The sequence below is a fragment of the Mytilus edulis genome, chromosome 10, assembly GCF_963676685.1.
Source record: "Mytilus edulis chromosome 10, xbMytEdul2.2, whole genome shotgun sequence".
NCBI lineage: Eukaryota > Metazoa > Mollusca > Bivalvia > Mytilida > Mytilidae > Mytilus > Mytilus edulis.
This window is the reverse complement of record NC_092353.1, coordinates 3,785,978-3,800,357: the sequence shown is the minus strand read 5'-3', so window position 1 is coordinate 3,800,357 and position 14,380 is coordinate 3,785,978.

Below are 14,380 nucleotides of genomic sequence, written 5' to 3'. Positions count from 1 at the left end.
GGATGATTTGGCCAAGTTTGGTTAAATTTGGCACAGTATTTTCAGAGGAGAAGATTTTTGTAAAAGTTTACGGACAATGGACAACGGACGCCGGACACCAAGTGATGAGAAAAGCTCACTTGACCTTTCAGGTCAGGTGAGCTAAAAATCAGCTCAAAATCTGGAGGAGTATGGAAAAATGTCCATATTGCTGTGATTTTGAACAATTTTCAAAGTTGTGAACCCTTTATTTTGGCAAAAATTAGCAGATCAGAACAAAACTTAAACTTGATCTGTAAAAATATAACTCATCATAGTTAGCTCACATACCAAAAATCAGCCAAATATCTGAAAGCATTTAGAAAAAATGTTCGTATAACTGAGATTTTCAAAAATTTATTAAAGTCGGAAGCATGAAATTACAGCAAAAACTATCTAACCAAAAGGAAACATGAACCTGATTTGTAACTTTTTATGAGTAACTCACATACCAAAAATCGGCCCAACATCTGAAAGCGTTTAGAAAAAAAAAGTTATATAACTGTCATTTTCAACAATTCATAGCTCTTAATGTCGGCAAAATTTAGCCTGGCAGAACAAAACTTAAACTTGCTCTGTAACTCATCTTGGTTGACTCACATGCCAAAAATTATCCTAATATCTGAAAGCGTTTAGAACAAAAAGTTCGTATAACTGTGATTTTCAACAATTTATCAAAGTCCAAAGCTCGTAATTTCTGCAAAAATTAGCAGAGCGGAATGAAACTTAAACTTGATCTGTAACTCATCATGGTTAACTCACATAACAAAAAACAGCCCAATATCTGAAGGCGTTCAGAAAAAACTCTGTGTAATGGTTTGTTGAGGAATGACAGAATTACGGACTGACCGAATTACGGAATGACAGACAAGGGTAAAACTATATGGCACCGACAACTTTGTTGCGGGGCCATAAAAATTAAGGAAACCCTCATTTTGAGAGTGCTTCAATTGTCCAGTGACTTAGAGCATGCCTTCAAAAAATAGATATTTTTTTAATAATGGAAAAATTTATAGTACAAAATAAAGTTGAATTTGAACAACACATAGTGCAAGGTTGCAGAGCAAAATTTATTTCAATATGATTAAAGATTTAAATGAAACAAATTTTATCTGATGATATAATTTTTCAAATGGAAATTGACTAAATATGGTTTATTGTTGGATTGTTGTTATAAATTCACTCTTGAAGTTAACAATTTTAATATTTTCTGTCCCAATTATGAATACTAAAACAATATACAAGAACAATTCTATTTGTGTAACTTTGCTGATATGACGAAAATCGGGTAATACCCAATATCACTGGTCGCACGGAAATTTGGGACTCCACTGTAAATAATTACACTAACTGATCAATTCACCAGCATCCAGGCTCTGGTTTCAACAGCTTCTTTCATTGAAATCATTTGATTTCTAGTTATAACATGTATAAGGTCAAATTTAATCTTCTTGCTCTAGACGCCATTATACTTACAACAGACAATTGTGGTATAGTACTACATGTAGTACTATAAAATTAACAAACAATTAAAATAAAAAATTGCCTCCAGCAGGCTGTGTTTTATTTTTTTATTTTACCAGACATGGATCACTGTGGAATTATAATTTTTTCAAACCATTCTAAAACTATTCCTACCATTTAAAAAAAGGAATTTTGAGAAAATATTTAATATAAATTATATCAATGAACTTGTGTTGTCAAGAAATATGTCAAACAATGACTCTCACCTAACAGATGAATTTAATTGATTGATTATTGATTGCTAGTTGCAAACGTTTCATGTATTTTCAGGAGGATGTTGTGTACAAACATCTCTACAACTTACTCTAGTTCCATCCACAATCATCCCAGTCATTGTAAGTTTCTGTCTAAGTTCTTCTGAGTTTTGTTTTTCATCTCCTTTATGTTTGTTGTTCAGATCTAATAACAGTTCTCCTGCATGCTGTCCCAGAACTCTATCATTCAGGTCTACTTCTATAGATAACTCTTCTGTATCAACAGATTCTAATGTTTCCATACTTGAGGTAGAACATTTTGAATGCACATTTTCACTTCTAAATCCTGACCGTCTTGATCTTTCTCTGAATGTCTTTCTTCGCTTCTTAGTTTTACTTGAACATGTTGAAGGAATCACTGGGTTGTACGTTAAATCTGGATTCACCTGCATTAATAAAGAGTAGCACATATACATGGTGTAAGGCTAAAATTTAAAATGAAGGTCTAACATATCTAATATAAAGAATTTTTCTATAATGAAAATGTAATCAGGTTATGTATACATGTAAGTAGTTCAAAATGTATTGGAACTGTAATGAGATGATTAAAGCTGTAAATTTTCTCCTTGACTTCATTTTAGTACCTTCTGACAAGAAATTAATTCTATCAACTGTAAGTATCTATCTCTCTATTTTAATATATCAGGTTGAAATATGAATTTCTATACAAATATTTAGAACAAAATATTTGTAAGGGTTCCGTGGAACCCTGTCTCGCCTACTTTTGCAGTTAATTACAGGCTCAACAAAACATGCAAAATGATTAATTAAAATATTCCTCTTGATACTATCTTTTGATTGTAAGAAGCTTCTGTCAAACTTCGGTAAAAATCCAAGATAGTTTATGAATCTAATAAATGTTTTAAAAACGTTAACTGCAGACTGTATGTAATACTAGATACTATCTTATGATCTTAAACAAGCTGCTCTCCAATTTTGGTACAAATCCAGGATAGCTTAAGAAAGTTATTAAAATTTTAAAAACTTTAACCACAGAGACGATGATGCCAACAAAGGAATGTAGGATTGCTAAGCTTTGATTGATTTCTCCATTTGGACTGTGACTACCTTTTCCCTTCTCAATAGCTATGCCAGTGTCTGTAGAAACAAATAGATGTAAACTAGCTTAGTATCTATGGGTACTCAGAGAGTCCATAGTGCTTTGTATCTTTTGTCTTTTTATTAATAGCTTTTTTTTCTTTGTGTAAATTTGATGAGTCAAGCCCATTCTAAACATTTTAAAGTATTTGTTCAGCTTCAATTGTTTTCTTTAATATGTTTTACTGTTAAACCACTATCTCAGGTTAGGTGGATGGTTGAGTGCACAAACTTAACTCTGTAACATTCTGTACATGTATGTGCCTTTCCCATGTACATGTATGTGCCCATGTAGGACTTTGTAAATCAATGGATTTCTTCATTGCTATCTGCCATAGTTGTCTTTCTTGTTTACCACAGAACAGGCTGTTGATTTTATGATTATGAATTTTATCACATCTTGCTTAAAGTTGCTAATTTACACATAATTTACATTGGTCTATAGTGGAAAGTTGTCTAAAAAATATGTCATGCCCACTTGTTCATGCCACATCTCTGTATTTTTTTTCATATTTGATAGTTAACACATGAGTAATATAAATCAGGTGGAACTTGTATTTACAGTGGATTAAATAATGACAACCAAGGTTAGGGAAGTTGTGTGTGTAGACAGTGGATTAAATATTGCCTCACAAGGTTAGGAAAGTTGTGTGTGTAGACAGTGGATTAAATATTGCCTCACAAGGTTAGGGAAGTTGTGTGTGTAGACAGTGGATTAAATATTGCCTCACAAGGTTAGGAAAGTTGTGTGTGTAGACAGTGGATTAAATATTGCCTCACAAGGTTAGGAAAGTTGTGTGTGTAGACAGTGGATTAAATATTGCCTCACAAGGTTAGGAAAGTTGTGTGTGTAGACAGTGGATTAAATATTGCCTCACAAGGTTAGGAAAGTTGTGTGTGTAGACAGTGGATTAAATATTGCCTCACAAGGTTAGGAAAGTTGTGTGTGTAGACAGTGGATTAAATATTGCCTCACAAGGTTTGAGATGTTGTGTGTGTAGACAATGGATTAAATATTGCCTCACAAGGTTAGGAAAGTTGTGTGTGTAGACAGTGGATTAAATATTGCCTCACAAGGTTAGGAAAGTTGTGTGTGTAGACAGTGGATTAAATATTGCCTCACAAGGTTTGAGATGTTGTGTGTGTAGACAATGGATTAAATATTGCCTCACAAGGTTAGGAAAGTTGTGTGTGTAGACAGTGGATTAAATATTGCCTCACAAGGTTAGGAAAGTTGTGTGTGTAGACAGTGGATTAAATATTGCCTCACAAGGTTTGAGATGTTGTGTGTGTAGACAATGGATTAAATATTGCCTCACAAGGTTAGGAAAGTTGTGTGTGTAGACAGTGGATTAAATATTGCCTCACAAGGTTAGGAAAGTTGTGTGTGTAGACAGTGGATTAAATATTGCCTCACAAGGTTAGGAAAGTTGTGTGTGTAGACAGTGGATTAAATATTGCCTCACAAGGTTAGGAAAGTTGTGTGTGTAGACAGTGGATTAAATATTGCCTCACAAGGTTTGAGATGTTGTGTGTGTAGACAATGGATTAAATATTGCCTCACAAGGTTTGAGATGTTGTGTGTGTAGACAGTGGATTAAATATTGCCTCACAAGGTTTGAGATGTTGTGTGTGTAGACAGTGGATTAAATATTGCCTCACAAGGTTAGGAAAGTTGTGTGTGTAGACAGTGGATTAAATATTGCCTCACAAGGTTTGAGATGTTGTGTGTGTAGACAATGGATTAAATATTGCCTCACAAGGTTAGGAAAGTTGTGTGTGTAGACAGTGGATTAAATATTGCCTCACAAGGTTAGGGAAGTTGTGTGTGTAGACAGTGGATTAAATATTGCCTCACAAGGTTAGGAAAGTTGTGTGTGTAGACAGTGGATTAAATATTGCCTCACAAGGTTAGGAAAGTTGTATGTGTAGACAGTGGATTAAATATTGCCTCACAAGGTTTGAGATGTTGTGTGTGTAGACAATGGATTAAATATTGCCTCACAAGGTTAGGAAAGTTGTGTGTGTAGACAGTGGATTAAATATTGCCTCACAAGGTTAGGAAAGTTGTGTGTGTAGACAGTGGATTAAATATTGCCTCACAAGGTTAGGAAAGTTGTGTGTGTAGACAGTGGATTAAATATTGCCTCACAAGGTTAGGAAAGTTGTGTGTGTAGACAGTGGATTAAATATTGCCTCACAAGGTTTGAGATGTTGTGTGTGTAGACAGTGGATTAAATATTGCCTCACAAGGTTAGGGAAGTTGTGTGTGTAGACAGTGGATTAAATATTGCCTCACAAGGTTAGGAAAGTTGTGTGTGTAGACAGTGGATTAAATATTGCCTCACAAGGTTTGAGATGTTGTGTGTGTAGACAATGGATTAAATATTGCCTCACAAGGTTAGGAAAGTTGTGTGTGTAGACAGTGGATTAAATATTGCCTCACAAGGTTAGGAAAGTTGTGTGTGTAGACAGTGGATTAAATATTGCCTCACAAGGTTTGAGATGTTGTGTGTGTAGACAATGGATTAAATATTGCCTCACAAGGTTAGGAAAGTTGTGTGTGTAGACAGTGGATTAAATATTGCCTCACAAGGTTAGGAAAGTTGTGTGTGTAGACAGTGGATTAAATATTGCCTCACAAGGTTTGAGATGTTGTGTGTGTAGACAATGGATTAAATATTGCCTCACAAGGTTAGGAAAGTTGTGTGTGTAGACAGTGGATTAAATATTGCCTCACAAGGTTAGGAAAGTTGTGTGTGTAGACAGTGGATTAAATATTGCCTCACAAGGTTAGGAAAGTTGTGTGTGTAGACAGTGGATTAAATATTGCCTCACAAGGTTAGGAAAGTTGTGTGTGTAGACAGTGGATTAAATATTGCCTCACAAGGTTTGAGATGTTGTGTGTGTAGACAATGGATTAAATATTGCCTCACAAGGTTAGGAAAGTTGTGTGTGTAGACAGTGGATTAAATATTGCCTCACAAGGTTAGGAAAGTTGTGTGTGTAGACAGTGGATTAAATATTGCCTCACAAGGTTTGAGATGTTGTGTGTGTAGACAATGGATTAAATATTGCCTCACAAGGTTAGGAAAGTTGTGTGTGTAGACAGTGGATTAAATATTGCCTCACAAGGTTAGGAAAGTTGTGTGTGTAGACAGTGGATTAAATATTGCCTCACAAGGTTAGGAAAGTTGTGTGTGTAGACAGTGGATTAAATATTGCCTCACAAGGTTAGGAAAGTTGTGTGTGTAGACAGTGGATTAAATATTGCCTCACAAGGTTTGAGATGTTGTGTGTGTAGACAATGGATTAAATATTGCCTCACAAGGTTTGAGATGTTGTGTGTGTAGACAGTGGATTAAATATTGCCTTACAAGGTTTGAGATGTTGTGTGTGTAGACAGTGGATTAAATATTGCCTCACAAGGTTAGGAAAGTTGTGTGTGTAGACAGTGGATTAAATATTGCCTCACAAGGTTTGAGATGTTGTGTGTGTAGACAATGGATTAAATATTGCCTCACAAGGTTAGGAAAGTTGTGTGTGTAGACAGTGGATTAAATATTGCCTCACAAGGTTAGGAAAGTTGTGTGTGTAGACAGTGGATTAAATATTGCCTCACAAGGTTAGGAAAGTTGTGTGTGTAGACAGTGGATTAAATATTGCCTCACAAGGTTAGGAAAGTTGTGTGTGTAGACAGTGGATTAAATATTGCCTCACAAGGTTTGAGATGTTGTGTGTGTAGACAGTGGATTAAATATTGCCTCACAAGGTTAGGAAAGTTGTGTGTGTAGACAGTGGATTAAATATTGCCTCACAAGGTTTGAGATGTTGTGTGTGTAGACAATGGATTAAATATTGCCTCACGAGGTTAGGGAAGTTGTGAGTGTAGACAGTGGATTAAATATTGCCTCACAAGGTTAGGAAAGTTGTGTGTGTAGACAGTGGATTAAATATTGCCTCACAAGGTTAGGAAAGTTGTGTGTGTAGACAGTGGATTAAATATTGCCTCACAAGGTTAGGAAAGTTGTGTGTGTAGACAGTGGATTAAATATTGCCTCACAAGGTTAGGAAAGTTGTGTGTGTAGACAGTGGATTAAATATTGCCTCACAAGGTTAGGAAAGTTGTGTGTGTAGACAGTGGATTAAATATTGCCTCACAAGGTTAGGAAAGTTGTGTGTGTAGACAGTGGATTAAATATTGCCTCACAAGGTTAGGGAAGTTGTGTGTGTAGACAGTGGATTAAATATTGCCTCACTAGGTTTGAGATGTTGTGTGTGTAGACAATGGATTAAATATTGCCTCACAAGGTTAGGAAAGTTGTGTGTGTAGACAGTGGATTAAATATTGCCTCACAAGGTTAGGAAAGTTGTGTGTGTAGACAGTGGATTAAATATTGCCTCACAAGGTTAGGAAAGTTGTGTGTGTAGACAGTGGATTAAATATTGCCTCACAAGGTTAGGAAAGTTGTGTGTGTAGACAGTGGATTAAATATTGCCTCACAAGGTTAGGGAAGTTGTGTGTGTAGACAGTGGATTAAATATTGCCTCACAAGGTTTGAGATGTTGTGTGTGTAGACAATGGATTAAATATTGCCTCACAAGGTTAGGAAAGTTGTGTGTGTAGACAGTGGATTAAATATTGCCTCACAAGGTTTGAGATGTTGTGTGTGTAGACAATGGATTAAATATTGCCTCACAAGGTTAGAGAAGTTGTGTGTGTAGACAGTGGATTAAATATTGCCTCACAAGGTTTGAGATGTTGTGTGTGTAGACAGTGGATTAAATATTGCCTCACAAGGTTAGGAAAGTTGTGTGTGTAGACAATGGATTAAATATTGCCTCACAAGGTTAGGAAAGTTGTGTGTGTAGACAGTGGATTAAATATTGCCTCACAAGGTTAGGAAAGTTGTGTGTGTAGACAGGGGATTAAATATTGCCTCACAAGGTTTGAGATGTTGTGTGTGTAGACAATGGATTAAATATTGCCTCACAAGGTTAGGAAAGTTGTGTGTGTAGACAGTGGATTAAATATTGCCTCACAAGGTTAGGAAAGTTGTGTGTGTAGACAGTGGATTAAATATTGCCTCACAAGGTTAGGAAAGTTGTGTGTGTAGACAGTGGATTAAATATTGCCTCACAAGGTTAGGAAAGTTGTGTGTGTAGACAGTGGATTAAATATTGCCTCACAAGGTTAGGAAAGTTGTGTGTGTAGACAGTGGATTAAATATTGCCTCACAAGGTTTGAGATGTTGTGTGTGTAGACAATGGATTAAATATTGCCTCACAAGGTTAGGAAAGTTGTGTGTGTAGACAGTGGATTAAATATTGCCTCACAAGGTTAGGAAAGTTGTGTGTGTAGACAGTGGATTAAATATTGCCTCACAAGGTTAGGAAAGTTGTGTGTGTAGACAGTGGATTAAATATTGCCTCACAAGGTTTGAGATGTTGTGTGTGTAGACAATGGATTAAATATTGCCTCACAAGGTTAGGAAAGTTGTGTGTGTAGACAATGGATTAAATATTGCCTCACAAGGTTAGGAAAGTTGTGTGTGTAGACAGTGGATTAAATATTGCCTCACAAGGTTAGAGAAGTTGTGTGTGTAGACAATGGATTAAATATTGCCTCACAAGGTTTGAGATGTTGTGTGTGTAGACAGTAAAACATTAAAATTTATATGATTATTCACAGTATTGTAACAGGCAATATAAAGGTAGGTTAGGACTAAAAATACCAAAAGAAATGAAATACATCATATCAAAGCACCCATTGATCCTTATTTGAATATAATAGCAATAGGTATCTTTGATTGTATTCCTAAAAAAAATTTGATATACATGTGTATGTCTCTTTGTCAGTTTGACCTCAATTCACAAATGATTCAAAATTTTCAGTTAAAAAATGTGTAATTGGTCATGAGAAATGATGAAATTTCTACAACTATGATCACCAGCTGGAACTAAATGCATTGTGGCAGAATGTTGATTGACATTACTCTTTGACAATTTGCTATAAATACCTCATTAACTGCCAGCAAAAAGAGCATTTTTTTTTTTTTCAAATATAAAATTAAGCAATCTCTGAAAAATTGCTCAATGTTTTCTGTTGGTACATGTATATCCTTTAAAGGCTTCAAAATATTAAAAGTGAATTTTCAAAGAATACCTATTGGTTAACAGTTTTATGTTAATCATGCATATTAGATGTTGTATTTTTATTGGTATTCTGTATAGTTTATCCTACTGTTGCACTGTATATATTTACCTGTACGACAGAAACCATGACTTTTGAAAATTCATGATCAAGTCCACATTTAAACAGGCGAATATCTGGTTCTGAAGTAACTTGTTTGATATCTTTTAGATTTTCCATTACTACATGCCGAACTTGTTTACAGTATCTGTAAGTAAAAATACAATTAAAGACAAATGTATGAGTGATATCACTTAAATGGTTCTTGGACTAGATGTCAAAAAGTGGAGATATATTTTCACATAGCAGATTTTGTTCATGCATCCCATGTTCCCAAAAATGATAAGCTAATATGACAGTCATGTTTTAGCCGTGTTAATTATTTTCATGATAAGAAGTTTTAATACAGGTATACCATTTTATGCCCTTAATTCTTTTTCCAATGTTTAATCATGTCAAATTAGATGTTTGAAGTGGTTTGAGCATAATCATGATTTATTTAAAAACCTATTGGCTATTTTGTGGCGGTCAGTTTTTATTGGATGAGGCTGCAGCCACATTGCCATGACAGCACTGTGACCTTTGGAAGGAAATTCGACAATCCTAATCAAATAAGGTTGGAGTTGAAGAACCTGACAGGAGCATAGCTTGAACTTACAACCTCACTGTCATGACTGTTGAAAAGCTTGTGATTACAAACAAACAACGTCCCTACTGTCTCATGGCCATATATGATATACTCCAGACGTCTCCTTTTAGTCATACGCATATACCATAGTAGTAATACATGTAATATAAGGGTACATAACAAAATTTTACAAATTTTACAAAATTTATTTATAATGTAGCCAAACAGTATTTTTTATTCCTGTAACTTACTGTACTCTCAAACAACATAGGTCTGCAAAGACTCCAACAAAGCTGGTACAAAAATCCTCACATGGATGGTTGTTCCTTCTGTAATCTTTTACATCTTCTAAAAGGGTTCTAATTCCTGCAACAAATACCTTTAACTTTAAAACCCACCAGGATCTGAAATAAAATAATAAGTACAAATCATCTGTTCTGTCTCCTTTCATACATGCTCACATGTAAAAACCTAAAAGCCCTCTGCTGGTATTAATAATATTTGTATGTTCATGATGTTCTTTCATGCATTAATTGATATACATGTAAGACCATACATTGTTAATTTATATCAAACCCCTAAAATGAAGATGTACATTTGTAAATAAAAAAGACATTGTATATACCATGTATACATAAATTAAAACTTGAAACATCATTGTCATGATTGTTTCACTAATTTCATCTGAATTAAAAAGCAGAGAAATGACATCATTACTACTTTATATTTTATTTCAGGGAAAAGGCTACAGACAGGTAGATAAAAATGAAAATTGTACCATGTTGTAAGGTATTTTAAAAAAAAGAAAATATCTAAATTATTCTTATAAATATAATAACCTATATACATGATATACTAATAAACTCAAATCAGCTATTCATTTTTTTAAATAAATGAGCTTAGGCAGTGCCCTGTTCCTACATCATGTACATGTGTATTCTATTGACGGATGGTGCCATGTTGTAAGTCATATATGATTTCTGGCAAATGTGTATATATATATCTGAATACCAAAAGAAAAAGGAGGAAGAACATTTAAATTTGTTTAGTTTGTGAACGTGATAAAATGAGGCAAGAGCTTATCAAACACACGGTTAGAATAGTTCTCTGGGGATACTCATTCAATGTAAACGCATTAAAAACATTATAATTTAGAAATTAATGTATACCTTAAAAACAACAAATACATGTACATGTATATATTTCACTTCAATGTAGTGTCAGAAATTCCCGCATCCGGAGGCGTCATTCAGCTGGCCCCTACACCATGTACACAAATATATATACTAGTTCAGTGATAATGAACGCCATACTAATTTCCAAATTGTACACAAGAAACTAAAATTAAAATAATACAAGACTAACATGACTAACAAAGGCCAGAGGCTCCTGCTTGGACAGGCGCAAAAATGAGGGGGGTTAAACATGTTTATCATGTTTATGAGATCTCAAAATCTGCTTTAAAATAAGAACCCATTTGTCAGTGATGATACATAAATTGACCCTCAAAAGTGCACATATAGTCATTTTAGGCAAGAAAATTGTTTAAATGAGTGTTTTTCAGTTTGTATTCATGCACAACTACTACTGAGACTGCACTGTTTGGGAAAAAAGTTGTCTTTTTGGGAATAATTTTAAGCCATTTTTTTTTCAAATTGGGGATCTTCTCCAGCATGTTCAGAGGAAAAAGCCTGTAGTCACTATTCTCCACTAATTTATAAAGGCAAACAATATCACTGATCATTGAAAATGACATTTATATATAAATTCCTAACAAAATGCATGATCACAATCATGATAATAGGACCAACATAAAAAACATTCCCTAATTGAGTTACTCTGACAACAGAAACTATGCTGGCAATTCTTTTACAATAAATCTGTTGCTAATTGGAGAGAGTCAAGTATTTTAAAGGTTTAATAAATTTGTAACCCAAATGCATGTTCCAGGTAAGGGGCAAGTTGGGATCCCCCTAACATGTGAACCCAATCACATTATCATGTATGTATGTGTTTGTCAGAAACTGTCCCAAGTCAGGAGACTGTAATGCAGTGGTTTTTGTTTGTTGCGGCATAAAATCAACATTTATTCTGAATTAAGTTTTCTTGTTTGAATTATTTTACATTTGAGATTTCATCACGTTCATGGCCATTTATATAATTAAACCAAACTATGCGGTTTTGGCTTTTGTCATTGTTAAAACCCTATGGTGACCTATACTTGTTAACAATTGTTTAATTTGGTCTCTTGTGGAGAGTTATCTCATTGTCAATTTTACCACATCTTCTTTTTTTTATCTTGTACATATATTTGTTTTTTGTTCATTTTTTGTACATACATGTATAAGCAATGTAGGCCATATTAGTTTTCTCGTTTGTACATACATGTATAGGCAATGTAGGCCATATTAGTTTTCTCGTTTGTACATACATGTATAGGCAATGTAGGCCATATTAGTTTTCTGTTGTATACATACATGTTTTCAGTAAATTTAAACTAAGTGCGCATTCCCTAGCAATTGAAAGAGGGCGTTATACCAACATTGAAAGAAATAAATGCATTTGCTTATCCTGTAACAGACAAGAAATTGAGGATGAATACCATTTCTTCTCAATCTGTCCATGCTATAAATCATTAAGGGATACCTATATACAAAATATTAATAAAAATCTTAATTTCAATTTTATTAAATTGCAGTCCACTATAACACTAAATCATTTGACTGTACTTTTAAATAGCAGTCTACCAGTCATTATAAAAATCACCATAAAGTATATTAATGATTGTCTTTTATTAAGAACATCTGTGTAACTTTGTTTAATATGCAACCTAATTTTTGTTTGTGTTCTTTTTTATAATTGTTCATGAACATTAACAATGTGTAAACTGTTGATATTTATAGCCTTTTTCTTCTTCGCTGTGAATACCACTGTCACTCTAATATAGTTATAATCAATTTAACTATTGTCAGTTTATTGTTTTAATTTTGTATGCCATAACCATTTAATGTAAATGTGTTTGTGCGAATAAAATATTGTCTATTGTCTATTGTCTACATGTATAGGCAATGTAGGCCATATTAGTTTTCTGTTGTATACATACATGTATAGGCAATGTAGGCCATATTAGTTTTCTGTTGTATACATACATGTATAGGCAATGTAGGCCATATTAGTTTTCTCGTCTGTACATACATGTATAGACAATGTAGGCCATATTAGTTTTCTCGTTTGTACATACATGTTTAGGCAATGTAGGCCATATTAATTTTCTCGTTTGTACATACATGTATAGGCAATGTAGGCCATATTAGTTTTCTAGTTTGAATTGTTTTACATTTTGTAATTTTGGGCCTTTTATACACATGATACATGTAGCTGACTATGCTATTGTTTTAATCAATGTTGAATTCTGTACAGCGAATATCGATCCTCATATGTTAGTCCAAATAATTATGACGTCTTGGAAGGCTATTTTAAATTTTTGTTTTGTAGCCTTGATGTAAGGCATAAAAAAAGATATATAACAGCCTTTCAAGACGTCATAATTATTTGGACTAGTGATATCTTAGGTCAGTGTATCCAAGATACGATGACAATCTATAATGTCTCTGTTAATGCACCTCTAATTTTTAGAACTGCTTGTTAACAGGGAAGTTAATTCCTGTTTGTTCTTTACAAAATCAGAAGACACAACATTTGCCCGTTAAGGGCATAGGATACAGTTTTGATATTGTATTTACATTTTGATGAAAATTTCCATATATACTATTTTTTTACCCGATTACATCAAATATGTAATAAAAAATATACCTTCATGTGCTATTTTTTTTTAGTAAAATGAGGTTGAAGTTTTGTATAATTTGCTCAAATTTCGGACTTGTGGCCGTATTTTCCCTTTAGAAAGAAAGACATAACTTTTTTGTTTTAAAAGATAAACACAAATTATTTTTTCTTAAATAATTTGTAATCTCGTATTTTATAAGCATCCTAAAAAATTATACATGTTTAATTCAGAAATAACTCATATTTATCAGTCAGGGGAATTGAAATTATTGAAATAAGTGATTTTTAATTCACTAATTTAAGTAGCAAATTCAAAATTTTGTTATAAATTGTGATAAGTAGTTTTACTAAAATGTTATACACATAGTTTTAGATAAAATAGTTTTATTAGTAAAATTGAAAAAAAATAAACTTTTTGCCTTTTTTAACATTGTTTAAATAGAAAGGTTTATGCCTTTGGTGCAATAATTTAGCTGCAAATTATATTTTAGTGGATAAAATACTATAATAATGGCCCAACTTAATGAACTGATACTTTCTAAACAGATTTTTCACAGCAGTGGGAGTATTTTTCCTTTAAAGATCAAGGTTTCATCTTTCAGATTATGTAATAACATTCTACTGTTTGCGATAAAAATTTCACTATTTGGGGGTGTTGAAATTAGTGGGGGTTATTAGAATAATGATACTAAAAGAAATGATTTTTTGGAAGGAAATTGAGGTATGATACTTAAACAAGTGATTTTTATGTCATTATCCTAGATTCAGTACAAGGTCATCACCTGACATGACCTGGTCATCCTAGACAACACAGATGTTGGCCCTGATAATTTTAGCAACATAATTAAATGTAGTCCCTGGATCATTAGTATTATATAT